This window comes from Bos indicus x Bos taurus, chromosome 1, assembly GCF_003369695.1.
Source record: "Bos indicus x Bos taurus breed Angus x Brahman F1 hybrid chromosome 1, Bos_hybrid_MaternalHap_v2.0, whole genome shotgun sequence".
NCBI lineage: Eukaryota > Metazoa > Chordata > Mammalia > Artiodactyla > Bovidae > Bos > Bos indicus x Bos taurus.
Genome location: NC_040076.1, coordinates 42,412,148 through 42,426,050, shown reverse-complemented (window position 1 = coordinate 42,426,050; position 13,903 = coordinate 42,412,148).

The window sequence follows — 13,903 nt, the reverse complement described above, 5'->3', positions numbered from 1 at the left end:
GAATTTAGGGAGGATTAGCTTTAGGGAATGGAGAAGGCAATGGCACCCCACTCCAGTACTCTTGCCTGGAAAATCCCATGGACAGAGGAGCCTGGTAGGCTGCAGTCCATGGAGTCTCGAAGAGTCGGACACGACTGAGCGACTTCACTTTCACTTTTCACTTTCATGCATTGGAGAAGGAAATGGCAACCCACTCCAGTGTTCTTGCCTGGAGAATCCCAGGGACGGGGGAGCCTGGTGGGCTGCCGTCTATGGGGTCGCACAGAGTCGGACACGACTGAAGCGACTTAGCAGCAGCAGCAGCAGTAGCTTTAATTCTGCTTAAAGGTCTGATAGAATTCACCAGTGAAATGAACTGGTCCTGGGCTTTTATTTCTTGGTAGGGATTTGATTACTGATTAAATCTCTTTACTTGATATATTCAGATTTTCCGTTTCTTCATGATTCGGCCTTGGTAGGTTGTATATTTTTAGAAAGTTATCCAATGGTCTAAAGTGAAAGTGAAAGTGAAAGTGAAAGTGAAGTCACTCAATCATGTCCATGTCCAACTCTTTGCGACCCCATGGACTGTAGCCCACCCCTGGTCTAAATTATCCAATTTATTGTATTATAGCTTTTCATAATAGCCTGTATCATCCCTTGTATTTCTGTGGTATTGATTGCAATGTCTCTTCTTATTTATAACTGTATTTGAGTCCTCTCTGTTTTTCTTGGTTAGTCTAGCTGAAGGTTTTTTGATTTTGTTTATCTTTCAAAAATCAACTCTTAGTTTTATTGATCTTTTTTATTGTCCTTCTAATCTCTTTTATTTGTTTATGCTCTAATATTTACTCTTTCCTTTCTTGTGCTATCTCTGAGCAGCTGGGAGTAAGCAGGAACAGAATTTAGGGCCCTTTCAAAATCTCTAGGGGTGCAGACAGAAGCACGTCCTCTGGGTCCCTGAGCCAGTAGAAATGTTCATGGATTGTGACTGGAAAGGCCTCCAGTTACAGGGTTCTTTCTGTGTCTACAACCAGACTGAGTTTGCTAGGCCTCTCCAGGGGCACCTGGACTACAGCTGAGAGGGACTGGAGCCATTTCATGGAACACTTCAGGTACACAGCTCAGACAGAGGTTTGTGTGCCTGACACACAAGTGTGACATACAGGTGTGCATGACTCTTCCTGGAATTCTTGGTATATGGTACTGGTAATGGAACCAAAGCTAAATGGGGCTGTAGTCGAGTTCTTAGGAGTTATGGAGCTGTTTCCAGGTTTGTACCTGGGACTATGGTCGGTTAAGTCAGCTGCCTGAGTACAACTCTTCTTTCTCAAAACAGCTCTCCTAGATTGTGGACTTCACTGGGTTTTCACAGTCTTCTACCTAAACCTCAAAGCTCTCACAAAGTTACTCTTGTCTGTGGATGGATGCCAGATTATTGTTGCTGAAGCGGGAATATGAATTAGGGATATCTTATTAGGCTATCTTGTTGATGTCTGATGACTAATTTTTGAGAGTGAAATTACCAAGTTTGGATAGTTTATATAAATAAAGCAGCAGAGAGAAGAACAAAAATCACTGGAGATTATTTTACAGCTTTTTGAGGTATAATTTATATGTAATGAAATCTATTCACTTAAGGAAACTGTACAGAGTTGTACCACTACCTCAGTCAAATTTCAGGACATTTTCATCACCCTAAAAAGTTGTTGAATATCTCTTTGCAGTCAGTCTCTTCCCCCAATCTGGCCCTAGGCAGCTTCTAACCTGGTGTCCTGTCACTATAGTTTTGCCTCCACTAAAATGTCTTTTCCAAAATGAAAACAGTTTGTAGGATCTTGTGTCTAGATATATTTATTCAGTGTAATGAGGAGGGCATGACAATCCACTCCAGTATTCTCACCTGGAGAATCCCCATGGACAGAGTAGCCTGGTGGGCTACAAGTCCGTGGGGTTGCAAAGAGTCAGACATGAGTGAGTGACCTAATCACACAGCACATTCAGTGTAATACTTTTGAGATTCACTTACATTGTTGTATGTACTAGCAGCTCATTGATTTTTATTGCTAAATAGGAATACTTTTATTAATCTATTTGTGATGCTGGAACTGAACCTCATGGACACTTCTTTGTCAGATGGTGCAGTGATAAGTTTTGTCAGTAGAGGGAACTAGAAGGATATTATAAGAGGCTGGTTCTTATCTAATTCTAATTAGTGTCTTCTCTTGATCCATCAACATAATTACCAACAGCATTCGTGAGCAATGAATTCATGAGCAATACCTCAGTTGTAGGCTTCCTGAGTGATGCTCCAGGCCCATTTGTTTTCTTCTTTACTTCATTAGCCAGCTAGCTTTGGATAAACTCTGGCCCAAAGCAATCCAGCAGATTTACTCTCCCATCCACTGGGATGCAAGTCCCAGTCTACGACAAGGTCTGGATCCCAGCCTTGGGAAAAAATTTTACTTCCAAGTTTACCTTTATTATTTTTCTGAGTTCTCTAGTTATCTACTCCTGTTCCCAACTTCTCCTTTGTCTTTTAACTGGACTCTTGCTGATCCAGGTTTGGTGCTAGGAGTGGTTTCAGGAGATAGATTCCACAAAAAAAGGAATTATGAAATAAGTTTGATTCTTGGATTAATCATTGTGCTAAGATCCTTGACAATGAGACCTGACAACTAGTAATTCAGGGCAACATAAATAGCAATCACAGTTAAGCTATAAACTACGGTGTCAGTTGAAGCATATTCTTTGGGAACTAAAGTGGCTAGTTCACTTGATCAATATGGAACTAATAATGACCATAAGAATTATGACATGGGGTGGATTCTGAGTGCACTAAAGTGCTTACAGAAAATAATAAACACAGGCTCTTTAACTCTCAACTTCAGTCATCGTCTGTCTGATGAGAAATGAGCAAGGTGGCAGAATAGGAATTTCTAGACTCTCCTTGCTCCCATGAACAAACCAATTCAACAGCAACACACAGACCAACTGCCTTTGCGTAAAACTCAGAAAACTGAATGTCTACTGCATCCTGAGTGAGCATAAAACCAGTTACCTTGAAGCCAATAGGAAAATTTGGGACCTATTCATCCCATAATTCCTACCCTCAGAAATTATGAATTATGTCTCAGTACCAGGTGATTGGGAGGAAACTTTCAGATTCTAGCTTCTAACTGGGGAACAAGGAAATGACTGCATCATATTTCCAAGGGTCTAATTTTTCTGGGGACTGCCCAAGGCACTTGCTTTTGTCTTCCCTGTCTTGGAATACTGATGGGGCCCAGAAAACTCCAGATGCCTGTAGGGTCACTGAGAATAAAGAAGGAAATTTGAACCTAGCATGCTAGCACTCGTCACAGCTCATCCAGTCAGCACAGCACAGAGTAAGAGGGCAAAAAATACCTGATCCCAACTTCTCCCTAGAGAGGAAAAAAATTAAATGTGTCCAATGTTCCAGTTTTTCTAGATTCTATCCAAGGGATTGGCTTCTGCCTTGCTCATCATGATCCATCATATTCTACACAGCTGGGGATCACTAAGAATAAAGTTGGTAGGTTTGACTAGCATAAAAATTTAAGAGGCCCCCAGAATCTCTGGCCATGATGATCAGTGAGGAGTTTCTTCAGTATAAGGCCAATCCAAGAAGGCTGGAAGAGGTGGCTGTTTGTTTAATGCTGACATATCAACAGAAAGAATTAAGAAAAATGAAGAAACAGTGAAATATCATCCTAAAGGAAGTGTAAGACAAATTTCTAGAAACCAATCCCAATGAAATGAAAATACAGATATCCCATGCTTTCAACAGTTCTCTTTATGCCACTTTGCTTTTATGAAAGACCTACAGTAGTACCTGTTCTAACTAACTGAAAGAAATCTGAAGAGGATTTTTGCTTTTATGAAAAAAGGGAAAAGTGAAAACAGCTTTCAGCATATGTTTTGCAGTAAACTGTTATAGAGATAGCACATGCCCCAAGTTCCTCCAAGCTCCTTTCCTGGGAACTACACCCAGCATCTCAACATCATGCTGCCACAGCTTTGAACTTCATCTGTGAGCATCTATGCTTTATCTTGATATATTTTGTGGATTCTTTAGCAACATTTGTACTAAAGTATTTGCTTCTTTGTTTCATATAATTTTGGTTTATGAAAGATTTCATAAAAATGTCCTATTTTTGAATAGTAGGGGAAAACCTGTGTATGATTTACCTGACAGAGAATTAAAATAACTTTAATAAAGATAGTCATCAGTGTCAGCAGAACGGTGCATGGATAAAGGGAGAATTTCAAAAAAGAAATACAAAATTTTAAAAAAGGACCAGATAGATATCATGAAGTAAAGGAAAAAAATAATAGAACTGAAAACTTCACTAGAGAGATTCAGAATCCCTTTAGAATAGCAGAATAAAAGATCTGCAGAATTAAAGACAGGTCACTGAAAACTATCTAGTCAGAGAAGAAACATAAGAATGAAAATATTTGAAGTAAACTTAAGGGACTTTGGTATGTCATGAAGCAGATTAATATATGTACTATAGAAATCCCAGTAGAAAAAGAAAGAGGCAAAAAGCTTATTCAACAAAATAAATGTCTGAAAACTTCCCAAACCTGGGAAAGTAAATGGACATGCTGATTGAGGAAGCCCACCAGAGATGCCCAAATGAAAAGCCAAAAGAAGTCCACACCCAGAAACATTGTAGTCAAAGTGTCAAAAGTCTGAGACAAGAAAGAATTTTGAAACCAGTAAGAAAAAAAAAAGCTATAGGATAGTGTAAACATATCTTTGATATGCACCACAAAATTAAAAAAAATTTTTTTTCATATCACTTAAAATCACATAAGACCATTAAAGGAAAGAAAACAAAAGGCTAATACTTGTGATGAATATAGATGTTACAAAGTCCTCAACAAAATGTTAGCAAATCAAATTCAATAGCACATTGAAAGGATCATACACCATAATCAAATGGGATTTATTCCTGGGATATAAGGATGATTCAATATATGCAGATCAGCATGTGAAATATACCATATTAATAGAATGAGTGATTAAAACTATATGGTCACCTCTATACATACAGAAAAATCATTTGACAAAATTCAACATTATTTCATGATAAAAATTCTTAAAACTTGAGTATAGAAGTAATGTACCTCAACATTAAAAAAGGACACACGTGACAAACTCACAGCTGAAATACTATTGTACTCATTAGTGAAGAGTTGAAATCTAGGCCTCTGAGATTAATGACAACACAAGTATACACATATGCACCATTTTAACCCATTCTAGCACTGGAAGTACATACAAGAGCAATCAGGCCAGAAAAATTCATAAAAGGAATACAGTTGTTTGCAAATAACATAATCTTATATATAGAAAACCCTAAAGGTAGGGGATGGTCCTAAGATGGTGGAGGAATAGGACGGGGAGACCACTTTCTCCCCCACAAATTCATCGAAAGAACATTTGAACGCTGAGTACATTCCACAAAACAACTTCTGAATGCTGGCAGAGGACATAAAGTACCCAGAAAAGCAGCCCATTGTCTTTGACAGGAGGTAGGAGAAAATATAAAAGATAAAAAGAGAGACAAAAGAGGTAGGGACGGAGATCCGTCCCAGGAAGGGAGTCTTAAAAAAGAGAGACATTTCCAAACACCAGGAAACACTCTCACTGGCGAGTCTGTGGCAAGCCTTGGAACCTCAGAGGGCAAAATAACTGGGAGGAAAAATAAATAAATAATTAAAACCCACAGATTACGAGCCCAACGGTAACTCCCAGTGGAGAAGCAGTGTAGATGCCCACATCGGCCACTAGCAAGCAGGGGCTGGGCCGGGAGATGCGGGCTGCATTGCTTAGAGTAAGGACCAGGCCTGAATGCCCCGAGGGCAATCTGAGGGAACTAACTTGAGATAGCAAACCAGACTGTGAGATAAGTACCCCACAAAAAACCCTAACCTAAGACACTGCCAGGCCCGCTCACAGAACAAAGGACTGAGCAGAGCTAGCCGGCTGTGGACTGGCCTATCTGCCACTGGAGACAGGCAGGCGAGGGCAGCCAGAGCTGGAAGGGGGCAATCGTGGCGCCAGAGAGGCATCATCTACCAAACTGCAAGCAGGCTTCATTGCTAACCAAGACTTCTTGGGATTCTGGACAGTCAACATCCGCCAGGAGGGTCGCAGCCAGAGATCAGCTCCCCAGAAGAGACACACAGCACACCTGAGAAGGTGAGCTGGTTGTACATACAGAAAACCAATCGGCAGGGACGGGGGAGGCGATAAGTCACAGCGACCATGCTTGCCAAGCACCTGGTCACCTGAGCTGCTCAGACCTGGGAAGGGCACAAAATGCAGGCCCAACCGAGTCTGCACCTTTGTGGAGTACCCGAGTACCTGAACCTGAGTGGATTGGACCTGGGAAGTGCATACAATCCCGGGCCGGCCTCAGACAGTTCCGGCAGAGCAACTTAGAGCCTAAGCAGTGTAAACAGGGAAAGCACACACTCTGTGAGCAGGGGCGAACCCAGTGTGGCTGAGACACTGCTGGCACACGCCAGTGTTATTTGGTTGCAGTGTTCCTCCCTCCCCACAGCAACACTGAACAAGTGAACCTAAAAAAGTGTCCACCACCGCCCCCTTGTGTCAGCGTGGAAATTAGACACTGAAGAGACCAACAAACAGAAGAAGCTAAAACAGAGGGAACAGCCTTGGAAGTGACAGGTGCAATAGATTAAAACTCTGTAGTTAGCACTGACTACATAGGAAGGGGCCTATAGGTCTTGAGAAGTATAAGCCAGATCAAGGAACTATCTGAAAATGAACTGATCCCACACTGTCTACAACACCAGAGAAAATCCTAGATATATTTTTACTATTATCATTTTTTAAATTAAAAACATTTTTTCTTTTTAAATTTTAAGTCCTCTATTACTCCTTTAATTTTCATTTTTATAACCTACTATTACTTTGCAAAAAAAAGACCCTATTTTTAAAGCAAATTTCATATATATATATTATAATTTTTGTGACTTTGTTTTTTTCTTTACTATTGTATTTTTGAGAATCCAACCTCTACTCTAGATTTTTAATCTTTGCTCTTTGGTATTTGTTATCAATTTTGTACCTTTAAGAACCCAATCTTCAGTACCCATTTTTACTTGGGAGCGAGATTACTGGCTTGACTGCTCTCTTCCCCTTTGGACTCTCCTTTTTCTCCACCAGGTCGCCTCTATCTCCTCCCTCCCTCTTTTCTTCTCTAACCAACTCTGTGAATCTCTTTGTGTGTTTCAGACTATGGAGAACACTTAGGGAACTGATTACTGGCTGAATCTGTCTCTCTCCTTTTGATTCCCCCCTTTATCCTCCTGGCCACCTCTGTCCCATTCCTCCCTCTTCTCTTCTCTGTGTAACTCCATGAACATCTCAAAGGGGTCCAGACTGTGGAGAGCACATAGGGGAATGATTACTGGCTAGCTTGCTCTCTCCCCTGTTCATTCCCCCTTTTCTCCTCCTGGTCATCTCTATCTCCCTCCTCACTCTTCTCTTCTCCATGTAACTCTGTGAGCCTCTCTGGGTATCCCTCATTGTGGAGAAACTTTTCATCTTTAACCTAGATGTTTTATCATTGGTGCTGTGTAGATGGAGAAGTCTTGAGGCTACTATAAGAATAAGACTGAAAACCAGAGGCAGGAGGCTTAAGTCCAAATCCTGAGAACAGCAGAGAACTCCTGACTCTAGGGAACAGTAATCAATAGGAACTCATCAAACGCCTCCATACCTACACTGAAACCAAGCATCACCCAAGGGCCAACAAATTCCAGAGCAAGACATACCATGCAAATTCTCCAGCAACACAGGAACATAGCCCTGAGCTTCAATATGCAGGCTGCCCAGAGTCACACCAAACCCACTGACATCTCATAACTCATTACTGGACACTTCATTGCACTCCAGAGAGAAGAAACCCAGCTTCACCCACCAGAACACCAACACAAGCTTCCCTAACCAGGAAACCTTGACAAGCCACCTGTTCAACCCCACCTACAGTGAGGAAACTCCACAATAAAGATAACTCCATAAACTGCCAAAATACAGAAAGGCCACCCCAAATACAGCAATATAAACAAGATGAAAAGGCAGAGAAATACCCAGCAGGTAAAGGAATAAATGCCCACCAAACCAAACAAAAGAGGAAGAGTAAGGAAATCCATCTGATAAAGAATTCCAAATAATGATAGTGAAAATGATTCAAAATTTTAAAAACAAAATGGAGTTATAGATAAATAGCCTGGAGACAAGGCTTGAGAAGATGCAAGAAAGGTTTAACAAGGACCTAGAATAAATAAAAAAGTCATATATAATGAATAATGCAATAAATGAGATAAAAAACGCTCTGGAGGGAACCAACAGTAGAATAACACAGGCAGAAGATAGGATAGTGAGGTAGAAGATAGAATGGTAGAAATAAATGAAACAGAGAGGAAAAAAGAAAAATGAATTAAAAGAAACGTGGACAATCTCAGAGACCTCTGGGACAATGTTAAATGCCCCAACATTTGAATTATAGGAGTCCCAGAAGAAGAAGACAAAAAGAAAGACCATGAGAAAATACTTGAGGAGATAATAGTGGAAAACTTCCCTAAAATGGGGAAGGAAATAATCACCCAAGTCCAAGAAACCCAGAGAGTCCCAAACAGGATAAACCCAAGGCAAAACACCCCAAGACACATATTAATCAAATTAACAAAGATCAAACACAAAGAACAAATATTAAAAGCAGCAAGGGAAAAGCAAGAAATAACACACAAGGGAATTCCCATAAGGATAACAGCTGATCTTTCAATAGCAACTCTTCAGGCCAGGAGGGAATGGCAAGACATACTTAAAGTGATGAAAGACAATAACCTACAGCCCAGATTACTGTACCCAGCAAGGATCTCATTCAAATATGAAGGAGAAATCAAAAGCTTTACAGAAAAGCAAAAGCTGAGAGAATTCAGCACCACCAAACCAGCTCTCCAACAAATGCTAAAGTATCTTCTCTAGACAGGAATCACAGAAAGGGTGTATAAACTCGAACCCAAAACAATAAAGTAAATGGCAACGGGATCATACTTATCAATAATTACCTTAAATGTAAATGGGTTGAATGCCCCAACCAAAAGACAAAGACTGGCTTAATGGATACAAATGGATACAAGATGCCTATATATGTTGTCTACAAGAGACCCACCTCGAAACAAGGGACATATACAGACTGAAAGTGAAGGGCTGGAAAAAGATATTCCATGCAAATACAGACCAAAAGAAAGCAGGAGTAGCAATACTCATATCATACAAAATAGACTTTAAAACAAAGGCTGTGAAAAGAGACAAAGAAGGACACTACATAATGATCAAAGGATCAATCCAAGAAGAAGATATAACAATTATAAATATATATGCACCCAACATAGGAGCATGGCAATATGTAAGACAAATGCTAACAAGTATGAAAGGGGAAATTAACAATAACACAATAACAGTGGGAGACTTTAATACCCCACTCACACCTATGGATAGATCAACTAAACAGAAAATTCACATGGAAACACAAACTTTAAATGATACAATAGACCAGTTAGACCTAACTGATATCTGTAGGACATTTCACCCCAAAACAATGAATTTCACCTTTTTCTCAAGTGCACATGGAACCGTCTCCAGGATAGATCACATCCTGGGCCATAAATCTAGCCTTGGTAAGTTCAAAAAAATTGAAATCATTCCAAGCATCTTTTTTGACCACAATGCAGTAAGATTAGATCTCGATTACAGGAGAAAAACTATTAAAAATTCCAACATATGGGGGCTGAACAACACGCTGCTAAATAACCAACAAATCACAGAAGAAATCAAAAAGAAGTCAAAATATGCATAGAAACAAATGAAAATGAAAACACAACAACCCAAAACCTGTGGGACACTGTAAAAGCAGTGCTAAGGTGAAGGTTCAGAGCAATACAGGCATATCTCAAGAAACAAGAAAAAAGTCAAATAAATAATCTAACTCTCATCTAAAGCAACTAGAAAAGGAAGAAATGAAGAACCCCAGGGTTAGTAGAAGGAAAGAAATCTTAAAAATGAGGGCAGAAATAAATGCAAAAGAAACAAAAGAGACCATAGCAAAAATCAACAAAGCCAAAAGCTGGTTCTTTGAGAAGATAAATAAAATCGACAAACCATTAGCCAGACTTATCAAGAAACAAAGGGAGAAAAATCAAATCAATAAAATTAGATATGAAAATGGAGAGATCACAACAGAAGACAAGAAATACAAAAGATCATAAGAGAGTACTATCAGCAACTATATGCCAATAAAATGGACAACTTGGAAGAAATGGACAAATTATTAGAAAAGTACAACTTTACAAAACTGAACCAGGAAGAAATAGAAAATCTTAACAGACCCATCACAAGCATGGAAATTGAAACTGTAATCAGAAATCTTCCAGCAGACAAAAGCCCAGGAGCAGGTGGCTTCACAGCTGAATTCTACTAAAAATTTAGAGAAGAGCTAACACCTATCCTATTCAAACTCTTCCAGAAAATTGCAGAGGAAAGTAAACTTCCAAACTCATTTTATGAGGCCACCATCACTCTAATACCAAAATCTGACAAAGATGCCACAAAAAAAGAAAACTACAGGCCAATATCACTGATGAACATAGATGCAAAAATCCTTAACAAAATTCTAGCAATCAGAATCCAACAACACATTAAAAAGATCATACATCATGACCAAGTGGGCTTTATCCAGGGATGCAAGGATTCTTCAATATCTGCAAATCAATCAATGTAATGCTGCTGCTGCTAAGTCGCTTCAGTCGTGTCCGACTCTGTGCGACCCAGTGGTGGCAGCCCACCAGGCCCCCCCATCCCTGGGATTCTCCAGGCAAGAACACTGGAGTCGGTTGCCATTTTCTTATCCAATGCATGAAAGTGAAAAGTGAAAGTGAAATCGCTCAGTCGTGTCTGACTCTTAGCGACCCCAGGGACTGTGGCCCACCAGGCTCCTCCATCCATGGGATTTTCCAGGCAAGAGTTCTGGAGTGGGGTGCCATTGCCTTTTCCAATCAATGTAACACACCATTTTAAAAAATTGAAAAATAAAAACCATATGATTATCTCAACAGATGCAGAGAAAGCCTTTGACAAAATTCAACATCCATTCATGATAAAAACCCTCCAGAAAGCAGGAATAGAAGGAACATACCTCAACATAATAAAAGCTATATATAACAAACCCACAGCAAACATTACCCTCAATGGTGAAAATTTGAAAGCATTTCCCCTAAAGTCAGGAACAAGACAAGGGTGCCCACTCTCACCACTACTATTCAACATAGTTTTGGAAGTTTTGGCCACAGCAATCAGAGCCGAGAAAGAAATAAGAGGAATCCAAATTGGAAAAGAAAAAGTAAAACTCTCACTCTTTGCAGATGACATGATCCTCTACATAGAAAACCCTAAAGACTCCGCCAGAAAATTACTAGAGCTAATCAATGAATATAGTAAATTTGCAGGATATAAAATCAACACACAGAAATCCCTTGCATTCCTATACACTAACAATGAGAAAATAGAGAAATTAAGGAAACAATTCCATTCACCATTGCAACGAAAAGAATAAAATACTTAGGAATATATCTACCTAAAGAAACTAAAGACCTATATACAGAAAACTATAAAACATGGTGAAAGAGATCAAAGAGGAATAATAGATGGAGAAATATACTGTGTTCATGGATTGAAAGAATCAATATAGGGAAAATGAGTATACTACCCAAAGCAATCTATAGATTCAGTGCAATCCCTATCAAGCTACCAATGGTATTTTTCACAGAGCTAGAACAAATAATGTTACAATTTGTATGGAAATACAAAAAAAGCCTCAAATAACCAAAGCAATCTTGAGAAAGAAGAATGGAACTGCAGGAATCAACCTACCTGACTTCAAGCTCTACTACAAAGCCACAGTCATCAAGACAGTATGGTACTGGCACAAAGACAGAAATATAGATCAATGGAACAAAATAGAAAGCCCAGAGATAAATCCATGCACCTATGGACACCTTACCTTTGACAAAGTAGGCAAGAATATACAATGGAGAAAAGACAATCTCTTTAACAAGTGGTGCTGGGAAAACTGGGCAACCACTTGTAAAAGAATGAAACTAGAACACTTTCTAACACCATACACAAAAATAAACTCAAAATGGATTAAAGATCTCAACATAAGACCAGAAACTATAAAACTCCTAGAGGAGAACATAGGCAAAACACTCTCTGACATACATCACAGCAGGTCCTCTATGACCCACCTCCCAAAATATTGGAAATAAAAGCAAAAATAAACAAATGGGATCTAATTAAACCTAAAAGCTTCTGCACAACAAAGGAAACTATTAGCAAGGTGAAAAGACAGCCTTCAGAATGGGAAAAATAATAGCAAATGAAGCAACTGACAAACAACTAATCTCAAAAATATACAAGCGACTCCTGCAGCTCAATTCCAGAAAAATAAACAACCCAATCAAAAAATGGGCCAAAGAACTAAACAGAAATTTCGCCAAAGAAGACATATAGATGGCTAACAAACACATGAAAAGATGCTCAACATCACTCATTATCAGAGAAATGCAAATCAAAACCACAATGAGATACCATTTCATGCCAGTCAGAATGGCTGTGATCCAAAAGTCTACAAGCAATAACGCTGGAGAGGATGTGGAGAAAAGGGAATCCTCTTACATTGTTGGTGGGAATGCAAACTAGTATGGTCACTATGGAGAACAGTGTGGAGATTCCTTAAAAAACTGGAAATAGAACTGCCATATGACCAAGCAATCCCACTGCTGGGCATACACACTGAGGAAATCAGAATTGAAAGAGACATGTGTACCCCAGTGTTCATCACAGCACTGTTTATAATAGCCAGAACATGGAAGCAACCTAGATGTCCATCAGCAGATGAATGGATAAGAAAGTAGTGGTACATATACACAATGGAGTATTACTCAGCCATTAAAAAGAATACATTTAAATCAGTTCTAATGAGGTGGATGAAACTGGAGCCTATTATACAGAGTGAAGTAAGCCAGAAAGAAAAACACCAATGCAGTATACTAACACATATATATGGTATTTAGAAAAATGGTAAGGATAACCCTGTATGTGAGACAGCAAAAGAGACACAGATGTTTAGAACAGTCTTTTGGACTCTGTGGGAGAGGGTGAGGGTGGGATGATTTGGGAGAATGGCATTGAAACATTTGTATTATCATATGTGAAATGAATCACCAGTCCAGGTTCAATGCTTGATACAGGATGCTTGGGGCTGGTGAACTGGGATGACCCAGAGGGATGAGATGGGGAGGGAGGTAGGAGAGGGGTTCAGGATGGGGAACACATGTAAACTGGTGGTGGATTCATGTCATTGTATGGCAAAACCAATACAATATTGTAAAGTAATTAGTCTCCAATTAAAATAAATAAAGAGATCCCACCAAAAACTGTTAGAACTAATCAGTGATTTCAGTAAAGTTGCAGGATGAAAAATCAACATGCAAAGTTGGTTCTGTTTCTATATACTAACAAGGAAAATTCTAAAAAAATAAGTAATTCCATTTATAATAGCATCAAAAACACTTATGAATAATTTAATCAGTAAAGTGAAAGATCCTGTGTTTATAATTTGGAATATTTAATATTATGACAATGTCCATACTGTCTAAAGCCATCTCTACAGTCAATGTAGTTCCTGTCACAATTTCAACAGCATTTTTTAATGGATATACAAACAGCAATCCAAAATTCGTATGAAACTACAAAAGGCTCTGAATAGCTTAGGCAATGTTTAGAAAAAGAATAAAGCTG